General features: G+C 36.3%; 1 protein-coding gene across 8 annotated transcripts in view; it reads left to right on the top strand.

The window, feature by feature from the left end:
* The first annotated feature begins 1,598 nt into the window (after positions 1 to 1,598).
* Positions 1,599 to 16,450, top strand: part of LOC107595013 (armadillo repeat protein deleted in velo-cardio-facial syndrome homolog) — a 150,731-nt gene continuing 135,879 nt past the window's right edge. For all 8 annotated transcript variants that reach the window (XM_016285277.1, XM_016285268.1, XM_016285274.1 and 5 more), the window contains exon 1: positions 1,599 to 1,649. The gene's annotated coding sequence lies outside the window, so the exon portion shown is untranslated. The remainder of the gene's footprint in view (positions 1,650 to 16,450) is intronic.

A 16,450-nucleotide genomic window follows, 5' to 3' on the forward strand; every position in this document is an offset into this window, starting at 1 on the left:
CAGGAGTGTGTCCCGTAAATTATCGTTCCATGTGTGTACGGAACAGCAGTTACTCCCGCATTTGTAACCATAGCAACATTTTTGGTGTCTTGCGAGAGTGAATAATTTAGCCGTTTGGTATATGCCATTTTTTGGCTAAAGACTGTTTTTGTCCGTCGATTTTAAACGAAACTACCGCTGATAGACGTGCTGTGTTTTGTTTACGCTCAGGAGGCTGCTTTAGAGAGCGTGGTCTTGCAGTGTTGCCATGTCTTCATATTTACAAGTGCTTTTAGGCATGTTGTTTGGTCTTAGCTCATAAAGCTAGCCACTTTATGGAGTTAATAAAGTGGTCTGTTGCGGATATGAGATATATGATGTTTTTTTGGGGTTATGAAACATAAAGCATTTGGGTGATTTAGTGTTTTTTGTTGTTGTTTTTTCTCTATGAAGATCTGGCTTACCCTTCTAGGGCTCATGAGTGCAAATGGCCCCGGGTCAAAAAGTGCTGTAAGCACTGATCTATATATAATGTTCTTTATTATAGATCAGTGGCTATAAGAATTCTTTCACTGTTATTTTCTTGCATACAGACGAAGACGCATTTCTGATGCGCGTTTAAATACGTCATTAACAACTAGTTGTTCTGTTCAGTTCCGTACAGAACGCGATTAAGGAGTAAAAGGTGAACTGACAACCGAATTTAGCTGCAGTGTGTACGTGGCCTATGTAAACTGTGGTTTGCGGTTTCATGCAAAGGCTCGTCAAGAATGGTATTGTGAACTCCTAAGTGCCAAATTATTTCTATGTGTAAGTTTCTATATGATATCCATATAATGTATGAACCTTTTAAAAAGCATTTGGTCTATGATTGGATATTCCCTTTGAAAATATTCATTCAAATTCATTAAAAGTGCATTAAGCGATTTCTGGGAAACGCTGTTGATATTTCAAATCATCAAAACACCCCTATCTTAATGCCTCCGCACCCATATTCATATACACGCTATACAATACAGGCAACGATTAAGGGCTTATAGTGATCACTAAAAGGGGAACCAAAAGAAAAACATTGTATTAGGAGTATGTTATCTCACTTTTCTGACACACTTTGTGGGCCAAACCTTGAAACGCTTCATCGATTTTAACACTGCTCTTCCCTGATTGCAGGCCCGGCGCTACGGGGGAGGGCAAAGGGGGGCATTGCCCCCCCAGAAAGAATTTGTGCCCCCCCAGTTTTCTTAATGAACTTTAATTATTTAAACCGGGAATAGATTATTATTTTGAGGAGCATGTGCGCATATTATGAATTTTGATTTGCACAGATCGATCAGCGTCTGACTTGAAGCAGTGTGTTTCATCAAAGTAGGCTACAGCAATAGCGATTCACAAGCAGACACTGATTACGGTTACTGATTACTGATCACGAGCTCTGATGATGACCGCTAATTCACTATTTACCAGACTCACCGTATTTCATGTCGTGCTTTAAAAGGGTTTAAAACTTTTTTAAGTTTTATTAATGCTATAGCGTATTGTCATGTTCATAAATAACCACAAAAAAGTTAATTTACACACAAAAAATAGGCACATTGTTTTAATTTTGCCACCATTTCTTTCAGAATTCCTGGATGAGACTCCCGACCAGCCTGGAATTTTGTCCCAGACCGGTAAATATTTGTTGCTTGAAACAGCTGAAAAATTAAAAGTGTATTACTGCTCTATGGATGTTTTGCCATTTGGTTATATATTAAAAACATTTCTGTTATAAAGCTGAATTTAAATAACATAACTATAAGCAATTATATGAATGGATAAAAACTGAATAAAATCACATATATAAAATAAATAAATTATCATTTGCGAAATATATTTGACTTAGGCCTAAATAATTCACAGAAACGAAAGAAAAACTGCGACAAGTTCTATATGACGAGATTCTGTCCATTTTTCTAATGCAACAAGTTCACGGAAAGGAAATCTATAGCCTATGGCAGAAAGCGACATCTGTTTGTTTTCTTTATTTTGTAAAGCACAGTGTTTTGTTGTTATTGTGACACAAATAAAAGTAGACCCTTTATAGTTTCGGAACTGTCTCCCTCTTCTCTTTGTTTCTGCTGTCATAAGGAACTAATTCAAGTGATCGCGCAGGCGCCTCACCCGCGCACACACAACATATTAGTTATAACATCGCAGCCTGTTCATTATCAAAATAAAATAAGCCAAACAAACATATAAAAAGTTAGGCTGCACTACTCAATCTAAATAGTCCGAAGTACAATCCATTGCATTCACCCACCAAACATTGCATGTGAAGGATGATTTACGTGCAGTGAAGTTCATACCATAATAAATAATAGTTTAGTATTCAAATAAATCATGAATATAGAAACATTTTTGAGTGGATTCGTGCCGAAGATGAGAGGTAGGCTATGTGAGCCCAACAACCATTTCAGTTTTAGCAGTAATTCGTTTTAGGTTAATGTTTAACTACTTGGCTACTATTTTTCATTAGTTTTCTGAATCGGCCTACCATTAAATTTAAAGGATTTGTTATGGAGTGAGAAGAACTAAAATAGCTTTTAGTGGCCTAATGTTTGTCTGTATTTATAATGCAAGTAAACATTTAGCTTTATTTCCAAGCATTTTACATTAGGCTATTCATGAATGTAATAATAAAATGTGACTTGCCCTTTACTCGGCTTAGCCTACCTTTTTTTTTGTCCCTCAAAAATAAAATTTTATAAAAGGTATTTTTAAACCATGCAGCAAACGTTTAAAAATATCTTTAAAAATGTACTTAAAAAAACTAGTGAACTTTTATGTGTGCGCACAGGCGCGTCCGTGTCTGTTTTGCCATTGCGCATTATAAGTAGTGGCGCCCCCCCCCCAGTTATGCCATCCTGGCGCCGGGCCTGCCTGATTGTAACCCTTCCTTTTAAAGTTATAACCCCTGACCTTTTCCTCTTTTGTATTTTCTATGCTATTTCTCTCTTTCTAAAGGCGTTCTGCTAATGTCCATCTTGTGCACTGAACTCTCTCTCCTTCTTCATCATGAGTGTATATGCCCCTTACTACTGATTGGATACAAGTGTGTTTTGGTGCTCAGTCCGATCCACTTTTTAACAGCATTTTTCAAAAATTGAAAAAAACTGTTTATCCTATAGTTTATTCTTATATGATGTACGGCAATATTTTTAGTACTATGTTAGCATAGTCAGTGTTCATTACTTGTATTTGCGATATTTTCATATATTAGTAGTAGTAGTAGTCAATAGTATTATTTTTTTTTATCTGTACACTTTAAAATGCTGCTGTATTTCCAAGTGTGTTTTTAAACGGAATGACCACCTTAGTTTTGACTTTGTTGTTGTTATGAGAGAATAGCTCTTTTTTTCGGAGTACTTGTTGACTGGAAACTCCTTCGCCTGTTAGTCTGCGGTAATGGGCTACGGCTAACTCTCAGCGGTATGTGGACTCATTTACTTTGGCGCACTCATTTATTTTTTTAAAAGCACTTTTCCTTGCTGTCTCAGAGGCACATAGCTGAGACTTATGTGCTGTGTACTGCACTTATGAAACTATTAAGCTGTGTGGTTTCAGTGGTGCCCATGCTGTTGTGAATATGAATGCGTTGGAATGCAGGGCGAGCTGAGGGTTAGAGCAGCGTGACTAATTCTGAGATCTCCTGTGAAGTGTGTGGCTGACTGACTCGGGCTGTCCTTCACGCCTGGCTGATGAGACTACATGCCTAGCGTCCTCCCAGCTTGCTGGGCTGTTTTGGAGAAACATGTCAATGAAAAAAGTACATAGTTGGCAGTAAAATTCGACCAATTCCAAAGTAAACGTTGCTAGGCTATATCATATAGGCAGTTAGTCCATTTGAACTCAATAAGAAAATCCTGTTGTGTGCAAGATGTGGGGGCACTTTCAAAACGTGTGGTGTACAGTAAATTAAATTTTTTCATGTCTACTCTGATTTAGCATTGCTTATCAGGTTCAGTTCCTCATTTTCTTGCTCTGCTCGGCTTCCTCCGTGTCCCTGTCTAGAAAATGATCTGCCTCTATTATCCTTTACTAACCATGTGCAACATGAACCACTTTCAATATTTGAAACTGACAGCATTGAAGACTTTAATTAGCAACCTGATGAACAAAGGTATGTGCATTCAAGTTTATGTTCTATAAATAATAAATATTTGTCGATAAAAAGACTTGAAGGTGTATTTCATTTAATATCCTTTGTGCTGGCTTCCCAAGCTGTTTTATCAGTCAAAACACATCCAATGCACACAGCTGAAATATTCAGAAATCCAGAGAGGCATCAGTTCTTATGCCAAGCCAAACAACAGCAGAATTATGCACTAATATGTGCACGACCTGTACGCCGGTGCATCTTAATGGCTGTTGTAACAGTTTTATGACTTTCAAATTGTCTTTTATGTGTACTTTCAATCTGTTATATTTTTACGATTAGCCATTGTGGCTTATGAGCTCCGGACAGTGACTCTGATTTATCAGCTAATGTTCTGAAGAGGACGCAGAAATGACCTTTCTTATAGTCATTTTCTTCAATCATTAAAAGTCTTTAATGTTAATAATGTCCTTTTGTGAAAGTGCTGCAAAATGGCACGGCTTCATTAGTGTAAAAGCAGGGAAATGTAGATTTATTAGCGTGTCAGGGTAAAGCAGCTTTGCTTTGTTTCCGATTAACAGGTTTGGAGAAATTCCTGTTGCCTTCTCAGAGAGACTCCCAAATGGGTTTTGTTCCAGTATGTTTCATTTTGGTATTGATATGCTAATGTTTTAATTGGCAGGGTGAGACGAAATAGGATTGCCCTGTAAATACATTACAATTTGAAAATATTTCTGCAGGAAAATTGCTGATTACTTTATAACGTGTTGTTAGTTGAAGGAGCTGTCCTTGGCATTCCTTTTTTACAGTTGCAAAAAGCAGTGTTTTTTTTAACCAGGGGGCCTCAGCAAATTTCTGCAGGGACTTATTTCACCAATAAGTCCTAAACTTGTTTAAATGTATTTATAGTTTCATAATCTTAATTAAAATGTTAGTAACCAAAAATGAATATTTACAACATCAGATTTGCAAAAGACTTGAACTTGAAAAGTGGTGTGTTTTGACATCTTTCTGTGGTTGAATACAGTACCTTCTGATGGTCATTCATGTTTATTTTGTCCTATAACTAGTACAGAGGGTGAGATAATCGTGCCACTTAAACCGAGACGCTACAGTGATCTGTCACAACACATTCAAGAGCCACAAAACGGTATTTATTTTTTGAAATTCTTAAAAAATTTGAAAGCTGTTTCATACCAAAAGCAAACTATATTTGACAAAATTATTAGACTTGTGATTTTACCTGCGGATGATAAAATGAGCACAAAGTCATAGGTTTTCATTAAATACAGCAGCTAGGCAACAGAATATTCCTTGAGGGTGAATTTATTTATTTATTTGTTTGTTTGGCTGGTAAGCAACCTCCCAGAACACCTAGCCACTTCTTATAAAATGCTCACAACACCATGGCATTGCGGCAACAAGTATTTTACAGAGAAACCCTATTGATATTTTCTTCAGTTATTATTCATTTCAGTTTACCTGGCAGCTTCACCATCAGGACATCTGTTTTTCTGTATATTTGTCTGCCCCCACAGAAGGTGAAGCAAGCCAACAATGAGATCACTAGAGAAATATTTTAGGGCTGAATACATTTCAGGAATGTGCACAAATCTTATTCTTCTTGCATAGCAATATTTTATGTTTTATACAAAGACTATTTTAGCATACTGTAGTCAGTCTAAGACTCTGTGCATGTGTGTAGAGGAGTGTGTCTCCTGTTCTTATTTTGGAACTATGAAAGTGTTTGAGAATGTTAATTGCTATGACAAGGCTGCTTTGTAGATAAAACTGCCAAAAACCCCAGGTGGCTTTTTATACACGATGAATCTCAATGACACAACCTCCATAAAAAGAAACCACTCCATTACGTTCTTAATACAGACCAGAATGAAAAAGGACATATCAGAGAGATCACAACTAAAATTGTTACAAAATGATGACATCAGCGTCACACATCACAATCTGGCTCTTATCATCTGTTTGGAAAGAGTCAGCATAATCTTGCTCTAAACAATCGTGTGTGAGTGGTTTCAGAGACATTTCCGATGTTTGAAGGCCTTGTAGATGATGTTGAATCATCAGAATGAAATTTACACATTTTTTATGACATTAGTTATTCTCTCTAAGTTATAACTGTTTCTGTTACTTTTTTTTTTAACATGTAGATTGCATTTATTATTTAGTTATTTTTATTTTATTGTATTTTTTGCCTTGAAAGGGCCAGATTTAGGCCCAATCCCAATTCTATTTTATACCCCTTCCCCTGAAAATAATCCCCTAAGAATTGGGACACCACTACTATGCCGTCACACGTCATCATACGTCGTCTAGCTCCTACAATACACACACCTATACTGGTGTGCTGGTGTGCATTAGAGTCTTTAATTACCGTTCTATATTAATGCGCTGCTTACTGACACACACACACACACACACACACACACACACACATACATATATATATCGGAGATCGCGCAGCTCACACATCCAGGAGAAAAGAAACTTGTCAACGCTGCCCCACGACTTTTATTAGTATCAGTTTAAATACTGAATCGCTACATTATATTTTCCAGCGAGAGGATAAAATCGCTGTTTTTTTAAGTAAACTCGCTCTAAAAAGAGAAACGCACAGACGCGCATACATGCAACTTTCATCTCTCTCTCTCTCTCTCTCTCTCTCTCTTGAATTGGCAATATTTGAGAAAAGGGTTTAGCGATTTCTAACTATTGGGGGGGTTATCGCCCTGATCAGACATGAAAATATGTTGTGGCATTATCGTGCAGTCTGTAATGATACGACGTTAGTTAGCAAATATTAGTGATTCTTTGCAAACATTTCTTTGAGTAACATGACCGTTAATATGAACTCACGATTGAATGTAACATAGAAAAATGCTTACATTTATGTGTCTTTTTGTTCGCTCGGTTTACGCTGAGATAATTCATACCCCTTCGTTTGAAGTGTGGTCCCGAAAAATCTGTCTGGCCCTTCCCCTACCCCTACCCTTCCAACCAAAAGATAATTGAGACACCCCTACACCTTCACGTGAACGCGCGAAACGTATGGATTGGGAAGGGCTATGGGGTAGAATTGGGATTGCGCCTTAATCTTAAAACATAGTAATAATTTTAATAATCAATATTTAAATTATAGATTTAAGTATTTATGATTTGAAAATAATTTAAATAATTTCCGGCTTCAGTTGTGGCCAAACTTTTTTTTTTCCTCCCAAAATTTAGTGTACTTTGTGAGGGACGAACATGCCTGAAATTAAATATTTAGACATGATGTAATGTGTAACAAAATCAGAAAAATCAAGGTACACTCACTTTTTATTGTGCGTCATTTCCAATCATTGTAATTTTCAGATTGTTCGAAAAGGTGGAAATATTATTTTAGTATTTAGGGGGCATAAAAAGGCTAGCTAGTTTTGAAAACCAGCTTTGAGCTAGATCTCTGCATTATCGCCTCAACTTTGGGAAAAGCTCAATTTAAACCAAATTATTTGGCACACCGTGGGTGCTTTGTTATGGTACAGTAATTTCAATATCGCCCCATTGTGGTAGTGAATAGTTGGGCCTCGCTCATAACTTTTTTAAAGTATCACAGGTCACATTCAGGTCACTTTCCCCCTTCAATCTTTTTGTGAATGGTGTCTGTACAGAGAGTAATTTCCCTGTTCACTGGGTTGTTTCTGGGGCTGTAATGCCATCTAGACCCCGTGGAGGACCACCCATACTGCAGGAAGAAAGGTGTCTGGGACCCGTAGCTCACCACGCACTCATCCTTGACAATTCATTCTCGGCTGTGCCTCTTGTGTTCTGACCTTGACTCTGCAGGATTCATTTTCTGGCAGCTCTCCTCTCTTTCTCTCTTTCGATCCCTCCTTCTCTCTGTCCTCCCCTTTCAGGAGCTCCACCTGATTTATCTGCCACCTTCAGCACCTTCTCTGTGAAAAGTGTGTTGAGTGAAATGGTGAACATGGCAAATAGTCGGTTGATTATTCTCAGGTTCTTGAGCTGTAGGGCACAGAGAGGAAAATAGTACTCTTGGTTATGTGAAAAGAGCAGGTTCCAAGATTAAAAACGTGTCCAGAGAGTCAGTCATTTTAAAGACTGTGCCAGTTATATTGTAGTCTTGAGTGTGACGGTTCTTGCTGGTGCCCAAATTTGTTTTCATGAAACAGTACTTTTCATTGTGTCAAACTAGGGAATGCAACGGGTTTCTCGGTCATGTCTTCCTTGTTCTTTGTTTTTCTGAAGCAACAATGTCATCATCTATAACCAGAAATCAATAAATGATTTCCCAAAGATTAGAGAAGGAAAACAGGGGTGTTCGTTTAAATGGAGAGTTGGCAGCGGCCACTGGCGATGCATCAAAGTTGAACTTTATGCAAATGAGCGGGAACACGAGGCAGTGACTAGTACTAGGATTATATTCAAATAAATATCGCCACTGTGTATGGTAGAGATTTTCAAACTTTTCTTTTGGTCTGCTGAACACCTTTGATCTAAAATATTGATCATAATCAATATATTTGAATATAATATATATAAAAATTATCAAGATGTACTTATTCATACTTGCTCCGGATGTGTAAACAGATGAGGGACTGCATGAATATTCTCTCTGTTTCAGTGTTACCATAATGTGTTGACTCAATTGTGATAACATGTTATGTGCTCAGTTCTTGTATTATAGCTGTCAAGAACTCCAGGAAACAATGACAGTATATAGCAATCAGCATTTAGTTGTTTTCAGAAATGGCCCTCCAGTTTAATATCTCAGGTAACAGTTGTTCATCACATGTAATTTCATAAGGGATAATTAACACAGTTTTTGTAATGTTTGATTTAGCCAGCAGGTTTGTTCCAAACTCAAATAGAAATATCATCACGGTGGGATTTAATTATGGCAGTGTCTCCACAGGGGATTTGCAGTTGTTATTGTATACACACTTACAGACTTAAACATGCAGTGCTGAAAACCAGAGCAAGACACTTCTATAATTACCAAATGCAAATTTCTCTCATTCCCACATACTGTGCAAGTAAGTGTGTGCACTTCCAGCTGGCTTTGTCTGTGTGGTTACATTAGACCAAAGAGGCTTTTGATTGTTAGGATCTGCATAGAGCATGCATGATTGCATTATTTTAGGATTCAATATGACCTTGAATTAACAATCATTCATTTGTTATGGAAACATTCATTGATGCTTAAGAAAGTAGTACACTGTATTAAGAACCAAAAGGATGATACATTTTGAAGAGGGCGATCAATGTAAATTGTTGTTTTGTTCTGTGGAAAATATGGCAGTACCTTTTTTATAAAAATAAAACCTATGCAATTAACTGTGTATGGAGGCTATGCTACAAAAATGGGTCATTTAGAAAAGTCATGGTTTTGACATCACAACCATGGATACGTACAGTAAACATTTCAGCACCTGGATACGTACAGTAAACATTTCAGCACCTATTTTTGCCTGTTTAATTCCAATAGTCAGAGAAATGGTGGAAAACAGCCATGAAAAACTGCTTCACCTGAAAAAAAAGCAACCTTGACTAATATTATAAGTATGACATTTAAGCAATGCATTTTTATCTATTACCTTATCCATTTAGTCCCATTGTAAGTAATGATGAGTGATGCTCAGTTTTATCTAATTTCTCAATTAATCTAAATGAATCAGTAAACAGTATAATGTCATATCATTTGTTGTCTCTATTTTACTTTGTGTAATGTATGATTCATTGTTTTTTTTTTCTTGCGTTCTTTTTTCTGCTCAGATGGCTGGCAAAATGTCCTCAATTAATATGTAAAAACATCATGATGCTCCAGAATAACTTCTACAAAACATTTAACAAGCTCTAGAAATATTCACAAAGGTTGTTTTTGCAACTACTTTTCAAATATGATTAAATTCTTCGCACCCCAGTTCCATCTTCTTGTTTGGAAATATACTGCTTTATTTCTATCCACCTCACTTCCATCTTTGACAACTTCATTAAGGCACCAACTGAGTGATGATTTCAGTCATTATGATTTTTATGAATTAAAAATGATGCTTGGTAAATAAAAAGTAATAGAGTCCACAGTTATGAGTTTATTAAATCATCAATCACTGTGATTACTGTTTATTTAGCCACAAACTGGTTAACCATAAATTATACTGAATAATTGTATTGTAATAAAATGTACTAAATAAGTAAAGTTTACCTTGCAGTGTCTCCTAAATAGTTTTAATTCCAACAAAATAATAGGGAGAATAAAATGCATGTTTTTTTTGTTTAGTACTGCCCTGGAAAAGATTTCACTGATGTGTACATATATTATGAAGTCCACAAGACAAAATAATAGCTGAATTTCTAAAAATGACCCTGTCAAAAGTTTACGCTTGATTTGTAATACAGTACTAACCTGTGAATCCAGTTGTTTTTGCGTTTTGTCATAGTTATTCATGAGTCCTGAGCTGTTAAACTGCCCTTCAGAAAAATCCTCCAAATCCTGCACATGTTTAAAAATGTTTGTTTTATGAATTTATGTATGATAGCTCTTATATTTTTATAATTATAAACATTTTGCAGATTCTGCAAGGTGTACTTTGACCACGACTGTATTCCTTTAGTTTGATGTTGACATTTTATCAGGCCTCAACTACATATGGATTAGTGGTCGACCGATATATCGCCAATGCCGTCAAAATAAAAGTCCCGCCACGAACGCATCGGCCAAACAGAAAAAATTATCGGCCAATACCGATATTTAAAAAAAAAAAAGCCAAATATTGGCATCGGCTGATAATTTTTTCTGTTGGCCGATGCGTTCGGGGCGGGACTTAGTGCCTGAACACACAGTGCTCTCATTCTCCCTCTTGTTCGCTGTCGTCGTTAACAGTTCTGTCCACGGACAGAAGTCTGTCTAATAATCAGATAGAACTGTTAAACAAAGGAATTAAAATGTATACAAAAAAGTATTATGATTAATAACAATTGCTTTTATATTGTTAGTAATAGAAAGGCAAACATTATAATACTTTCTCGTTTGCCAAGTTCTCTGCGTGACGGTCGGTCCGAGCGAATTGAATGCCGACAGGAGGAGAGTTCAGCTTCACTGAGACGCGCGATCGACAAACTTTAAACTCGTGATTTCAAATTATGCTGCACTTCATGCTTTTGCCCAATGTCATGTTCATGTCATTTTCACTGTGTGCTGTATGTAAAATGAGTGTTATCTTGGCTTTATTGGAAAAAATGTGATTCCCAATGCACACAAACTTCCCACTTGGTTACAGTGTTTACTTCCTTTTTTAATTATATTATTTAATTATATATAATATTTGTTTATTTGTGAAAAATACTTTGTCATTTAAAGATTTAAAGTATTTATTTTACACATTTATTTTTTTAGTCCATTTTCAAATGATTTCAAATTTCTTAAATATTAAATAAAATAATAAAATTATTATGTCAGCCACCCTGCTTTCCAAGATATCGGCATCGGCTGTTAAAAAACCAATATCGGTCGACCACTAGCAGACAGTTATAACAACTGACAGATAGATAAGACAGACAGACAGACAGATAAAACAACAGAAAGACAGAATGATAAACCTAATGGAGCGTAACAGGATATGTGCATGACTCCTGAGCAGGAGCACCGTTTCGTCTCTGGAGGTTTTGCACCTTTAAAGAGCTTCAGTAAGAAGGGCCGATCTTTTGGAAATAGACATCTATTAACACCTCAACAGTGTGCAATGCACGAGAGGCTGAATCCCCAACCACTGTGCTCCATCAACACATTCTGATGCTGGACAAGGGATCTCTTCAAGCTTTCATCTCGTCTACTGTTCCTGGTTGCAGTGCTGAAAGCTCCTCGGGGACGGCTTGTTGCCAGCTATTTCTGTGCCATGCTGGGCTCTGCTGTTTGTTTGTTCTACACATCTGACAAACCGAATCCTGTCTCCCACAGGTTTCTCTTATATAAGGGAGCCAATTAGTGCAGACACTCCTAACAGGATGTGAACAAGGACTGTCCCAACATTAAGCTGTGGGCTAGAAATCTGATAAAGGATAGAGGCTAATACTATGCTAATTAAAAAAAAAAGTCAGAGCCCATTTGCATACTGTAATTCCATTTTTTTTCTAGTCTTATCGTGCGAGGGAGCACTGAATAGCAATGGTTTATGAAGATGCAATATACACCCCCGTTAACAATAATGTTCTAAGAACATTTTCCTAATGTTTCCCAATCATGAAAATGTTATTTCTAATTGTTCTGTTTAAGTTCCAAACACCCAGATTAAAAGAAAAGAAGAAAAAAAAAATGTAACAAAAGTTTTCCTTTGGTCATATCAACATTCTGAAAAAAATTACTCACAATAAAATAATGACATCATTTACTTACCCTTTGGACTTTTGTGACACTTTTATCACATTTCCTGTTTTCTTGGAGAGGATTTGGACACACTGAATGGTCATTGTATGGAAAAGAGCTGCATATGGTTCTTCAAAATATCTACTGTGTTATAGAAAAAAATAACAACAAATGGGAAACACATTAGAGTGAGTACATGATGCCAGAAGTTTCATTTATTGCTTTAACAGTACTAAACTGTATGCTTGAAGTGACAGTACAATATACTATAAGAGAAATGTATTAAATTATTCTGTGACAGAACCTCTCATAGTTTAACACTTGTCTTTATAAAATTGCATTACTGTCTGCTGTACATACAGTAGCTATTATGTTTTAAAAGGGCAAGCAATTGTGACTGATGACACTGATCTGTTAATGCATTGAGCGAAGCTAAACATAATTTGCACAGGGAAGTCTTGCAAAAATGTTCAAAATGAGGCTTGAATGAAGCTAAAAGCCTGAAAGAAATATAAAAATATAAACCAGTTTTGTGATTCTAGAACCAGCACCCTAAAATGCTGTGCTTTTTGTATGTTGCAATGTCATTTGCATGACTGTAAATTTTAATGAGATAAATTCTAAAGCTAAAAGCTTTCATGCTGATGTTGCATGTGGTCTTTGAGGTAAAAGGGAAAAATTGCAAAAAAAAACATAACATTCATAACAGTGAATAATTGCTCTCCTCTGCAGGATCCTTTCAGGAAAACAAAAACACTTTGACGAAATTCTGCTCATTATAACAGTCAGAATCAGAAAGAGCACATCCCTCGAGATAAGAGATTTAACCTCTCAGGAGATAACAAAATTGGGTAACACTTTCTATGAAGCCCATATTTATAATACATTATAAGGGTATTCTTAAGGCATTATAATGAATGCATAATGCAGTATAAAAAAACGTATAATATGTTATATCAACTCATGAATAATCATAACAACAGTTCTAATACATCATACTACTAACGTATTTGTGGTTATAAGTTTAAGAGTATGATTATTTATAACACACAATGAGCACCATATTAAATCGACTTCATTTACAGAATAATGGCAAACTTTAAACTCGTGATTTCAAATTATGCTCCGCTTCATGCTTTTGCCCAATGTCATATTCATGTCATTTTCACTGTGTGCTGTGTGTAAAATGAGTGTTATCTTGGCTTTATTTGAAAAAAATGTGATTCCCAATTCACACAAACTTCCCAGAATACTGAGTGCCCTGTTGGTTACAGTGTTTACTTCCTTTTTAATTATATTTTTATTAAATATTTGTTTATTTGTGAAAAATACATTGTCATTTAAAGTATAAGCATGTTTATTTTACACATTTATTTTTTTAGTCCATTTTCAAATGATTTCAAATTTCTTAAATATTAAATAAAATTATATCGGCAATTGGCCAACCTTCTTTCCAAGATACCGGCATCGACTGTCAAAAAACCAATGTTGGTCGACCACTAATATGGAGTAATGTTTATAGTGTGTTTATTCCTTTTCTTTATGCTGTAGACACCCATCCCCCAGGCCTTTTATCTGAGCGTATCCCCCCAAACAGCGAAACAAGTGTGCTTTGAATGTGGTATGCACGGACCCAGATAACCGCATCCTTCACTAGAGTGTGAGTGATACTCTCCATGCCCCCGGAACAGGCCAGTGGAGATAAAAATTCAGATGGGATGTTCTGATACTGTCTAATGGAGTCTTGAATAATGCACATAACTTCACAGGGAGCACTAAAGGAAAGAATGTCCTGTAAATTAGCAATTGAAATAAATGTGGTCTGAATCGCTTATGCCCATAGTGAGGAATGACCCCTAGGTATGATCATATGTAATGGAAAAGTATATTGCTTGAATATATTGCTGTGGTATTCGTGATTGATTGAGGCACTTCATTTCTATTTTGATATGAGAAGCATAGCTGGATGAATAGATTAATGAGAGTGATAGAGAGCTACTGGTGCATCAAGGCTAAAATATTAATGGCAGTTGGTTCAGTTCCCCTGCTATTATCACAAAGGAATTAATTTAACTTTGGATATTTTTAACTTGTGTGTGTGTGTGTGTACAATTAACAATTTTATTTTTATTAACAAAGATTAATTTAGGATTTGAATTTTTCTCTCAGTGTTAGTTCATGTTACAGTAGCTGACGCCGTTTGAAATAATGAAAATTTTAAATGTTTTGCTTTAAATGTTTATTTGATATTAAATACAGTAAAAACAGTACAATTGTGAAATATTATTAGAATTTAAAATAAATGATTCTGATTTAATATATTTGAATGATGATGGCCTATGATGGCTAAGTTGTATTTTCAGTTGTATTATTTAAAAAAAAATTATACTTATTTAACAAGGTCACATTAAATTGATCAAAAGTGACAGGAAATACATTTTTATACAGTAATATTATGAGTATATTTTGAATGCAGTAGCCTATATGTGCCCACTCAGTCATTGGCTGATGAAATCTGACTTGTCCTTGAGTATCTGATGAGTCAGACTCATAATGAAGTGTATTATCACTTTGTCTTTTTCCCCATAATGATCCCAACAACTTTCCACCATCTGAGACAAAATCCCTCATAGCCATTGCATGAAATAATCTTGATGCAATATTAATGTTTCGTACCTTCATTCTCTTTCAACTTTCTTTTTTTCTGAGCTTTTGGCTTCAAAGGCTGTTGTCCCTCATCACAGTCGCACAGAGTTGGTGGGGAAATACAGTTTGAAACTCCTGGTAGAAATCCAGGGCCAGGCACCAAACATTAATACTTTATCTGCCTATTTCATGACTTTGAAGGTGGCGTGGACCCTCACTAGCATGTTTTGATAAACTGGTCTCTGATAAAGCATATGTAATGCTCTGTAGTTTTGTTATAGCAGCTTATAATCTAGTCAGTCTTATAATGGAAGTGAGTGGGAATCACGGCTTTGAGAGTCAAAAAAACATACACAAACAAAACCAAATTGTGACGATACATTTATGTGTAAAGACACAAAACGATTGGTCTGTGCAAGAAACTGAACAGTATTTATATAGTTTTTTACCTCTGATTCACGCAATGTTCAAACTTTTCGAACTGTCCTGAGCGGCGGTGCGTCCTCCAGAGCGCGTTCTCAACAGCAGGCGCGTGAGGCGTCTTCTTCTTCTTGCTTTACGGCGGATCGCAGACTTATAAGTGTATTACCGCCACCTATCTCTCAAATGGACCATTGACACTCTATCTACAGTCTCAATTAGGAGGGTCAATGGTCCATTTGGGAAGAAGACCCGCAACGCGCCGGCTGTTGAGAACGCGCTCAGGACAGTTCGAACATTGCGTGAATCAGAGGTAAAAAACGATATAAATACTGTTCAGTTTCTTGCACAGACCAATCGTTTTGTGTCTTTACACATCAGTGTATCGTCGCGAACCACAGGGTTTCATTTGGTTTTGTTTGTGTATGTTTTTTTTACTCTCAAAGCCGCGATTCCTATTCACTTCCATTATAAGACTGACAGACTGCAACGTTTTGTGTTAAAAATCTTCGTTTGTGTTCTACTGAAGAAACAAAGTCACCTACATCTTGGATACCCTGGGGGTAAGCAGATAAACATCAAAAATCCCTTTAAGATCAGTATAGTATAGTGCTCCTATAGGTTCTGTAAGTATTTCAGTGAAGTCGCAATGTTTGCCAGCTGCTTCCTACATTTCTAGACCCATTTCTCAAAAGACAGCGCCGGCTGTTGAGAACGCGCTCAGGACAGTTCGAACATTGCGTGAATCAGAGGTAAAAAACGATATAAATACTGTTCAGTTTCTTGCACAGACCAATCGTTTTGTGTCTTTACACATCAGTGTATCGTCGCGAACCACAGGGTTTCATTTGGTTTTGTTTGTGTATGTTTTTTTTACTCTCAAAGCCGCG

Source organism: Sinocyclocheilus grahami, unplaced genomic scaffold (genome assembly GCF_001515645.1).
Source record: "Sinocyclocheilus grahami isolate Dianchi unplaced genomic scaffold, SAMN03320097.WGS_v1.1 scaffold195.1, whole genome shotgun sequence".
Taxonomy (NCBI): domain Eukaryota; kingdom Metazoa; phylum Chordata; class Actinopteri; order Cypriniformes; family Cyprinidae; genus Sinocyclocheilus; species Sinocyclocheilus grahami.